Here is a 2,957-nt window from a genome sequence, read left to right as displayed (position 1 = left end):
CAGCCCCTGCCCCCGGCCAGCACCATCGTGTCATCTGCGTAGCAGACGACGCTGCAGCCGGGTGGGAGGGCAAGGCGGAGGACTTGGTCGTACGCGATGTTCCATAGTAGGGGTCCTAGTACGGACCTCTGGAGAACACCGCGGTAGACCGCCCTTCCGCATTGGAGTTCCGCTTTGTTGCGAAACTCCAGTCTTCTATTCCGGAAGTTGTTCCTAATAATCGAGACCAGGTGGGAGGGGGCCCTAAAATGGGCCAAGCCCGCCTCCACCTGGTCCCAAGGGAGGGAGTTGAAAGCGTTGGCGATGTCCAAGGACCGTCAACACAACTCCCCCCCCCCCTCACGACGGCCTCGGAGAGGGACCGGACGCGTAATATCGCGTCCACGTTCGACCGTCCCTTCCGGAAGCCGTATTGCTCCTTGTTGAGCGTTGGACTACTCCGGGATAGGTGCTGGACGAGGCGGGCGTGTATTATCCTTTCGAATAACTTGCCCGCCTCGTCTAATAGGCATATCGGCCTATACGCGGAAGGGCTGTCCTCCGGCTTGCCCCCCTTTCTGAAGAGTACCAAATTGGCCCTCTTCCAGGGGCTGGGGAACACTCCGGTCCTCATACAGAAGGTGAAGAGCCGCATTACTCGACTCTTCACCTTCGCCTCCTTCATCGCCAAGGCCCACACTGTGTCTGGGGTGCCGTCAGAGCCCGGCGCCCTTTTCTTGGCGCCGAGTTTCCTGACAGCCCTGTCCATCTCCATTTCGGTGACCCCGACCGTCTCTTCCTCCCCGTCCGGACCTCGTAGGGGGGAATACAAGCTTCCCCCCATGGAAAGAGGGCCCCCACCACTTCATCGAGGAAGTCGGGGTCCAGGGACACCGTTAGAGGGAACGCCCAATTACGCAAGCGTCTCATCACAATGTGATAAGGGCGCCCTCATGGGTCCCTGTCGATGGTGGAGACCAGGTCGTCCCAGGCACGGGCCTTGGCCGTAAAGATGGCCGCTTTGGGGGCACCCCGCTTTTGGCGGTACGCCCCCTCGGCGACCATCCTCCCCTCGCTATTCTTTCCACGCCGGTCCATCTCTCTTCTGGCACGGCCGGCGGAGCGCCGAAGTTCAGCTATCTCCACCGACCACTAGTACACGAACTGGCGGTGATGCGGCCGGGATCTGGGTATGGCGGCATCACACGCCACCGTCATCATGCCCACGATTCCGGCCGCCTCAGTCTCGATGGCGGCCCGGGTCCCCGGTGTAGGGCCCGGGTCCGCCCATGTGACCGCCATTAGGGCGGCTGCCAGCCTGTCGCGGTCGACCTTGCGGAGGGCCCATTTTGGTGATCGGGCACCCCACTGGCCGCGCCTGAGGAGCACCTCCTCGGGGGTGGCGACCAGTCGGACCACGATGTATCTGTGGTCCGAAAGGTTTTCACCCCTAGTCACCACCCGCTAATCCTGGATTAGTCGGGCCGCCTGGGGAGACGCTAGTGTGACGTCGATCACTGATCTCCCCCGCGGCCCGACGAAGGTGCTCCTCCGGCCTCTGTTGATCACACAGAGGCCATGAGACGCGACCCATTCTTCCATTACCTCGCCCCTTCGGCACCTGGCCGAAGACCCCCACAACGCCAACTTGGCGTTGAAGTCCCCGTCCACCAGAACCGGCGCCTCGACGTGAGGTCTCCCAGCCGGCCCAGAAGGTGCTCGAAGTGGGCGAGGTCCTACGAGGGTGGGGCGTAAATCCCGACCACATCTAGGGCTTTCCACTCGACCGCGACGTAGCCTCTCCCCCTCTCCACAAGGGAGATTGGGGGAGAGGTCTCTCCTTCCTGGTGGTAGATCGCCACCGAGCACTTGCCACCCCGCCCCGCAACGTCACTCATTATGGCTGGGTGACTCCTGGGGACGGAGTGAGGCTCGGAGGCGATCCCCAGTCCAAAACCGCGCTCGCGGTAGGACTGCATAAACAGTTCCTCGGCTCCGCGAGCGCGGTTGAGATTCGCCTGGAGGAGGCGGGTAACCATTATGGCTTAGCTCCGCACTCTTCCAGGTCCTCCCCTATCTTCTTCGCGGGAGAAGGGCCCTCGACTTTTTTTTTTTTTTTTTTTTTTTTTTTTTTTTTTTTTTTTTTTTTTTTAAGCCAGGGGAAATGCCTTACGCATACCCACAGCCTTCGGGGGGAGACCGCGGGTTATGTGGGGCTCCTCCCCCGCCGAGAAAGTCGGCGGGGACCCTACCCACTAAAACACCTGGCGGGTCCGTCCTCAGCGGTCATCAGGGGGCCCGCGGGGACCACTTGCGTATTACTTCCGCGGACCCCCTCCATGGTCCAGAGGACCCCTCCCGGACCGGGGGTAATAAATCACCCCCGGTCGCGCTCCTCCCGAGCAGCGGCGCGGTGCGACCCAACACCGCGCCACCTCCCTCCCGGGCCGCTATGGTTGGAGAGTGCGCCCCCGCACACCCCCCAAGCGACTCGTATGGGAGAGGGGGGACCGGTGTAGGCGGAAGTTTCCGCCCGACACCGACCCCCCTCGACGCCAGCCTGATGTTCGGCCGGCGCCGTGGCCCCGGTCTAGGTGGTCAGACCGGGGCCCTCTCCTCCGGCCAGATCCCGGGATAATATCCCAGGATCCGCCATCACGCCTCCCGGAGAGGGGCCGGAGTCGGCCGCATTCGGCGGCCGGCCCCTGCGATGCCCCGGCGGCCTTCCGCCTGCCGGAGCACCACCCCCCATCGGGCACTCGGGACCACCCAACCTGTGGCCCGAGTCCCGGCCATCCTCGAGACACACCGCGCAGGCCGCACTAGCTGTGCAGGCCCGCGCGGTGTGCCCGGCCCGGCCACACCGGTAGCACAGCCCGCTTCGGTCGATTGACACGGAGCAGGCCGCCCGGATGTGGCCGAGCCGCCAGCACCGGTGACACTGGAGAGGTCGGGGAGCGAGCATCACCACCCGCGCT

This window comes from Odontomachus brunneus, unplaced genomic scaffold, assembly GCF_010583005.1.
Source record: "Odontomachus brunneus isolate Ranch 3 - 2012 unplaced genomic scaffold, Obru_v1 Obru_scaffold_074, whole genome shotgun sequence".
In the NCBI taxonomy this organism is placed as follows: Eukaryota; Metazoa; Arthropoda; class Insecta; order Hymenoptera; family Formicidae; genus Odontomachus; species Odontomachus brunneus.
This window is presented reverse-complemented; position numbering follows the sequence as displayed.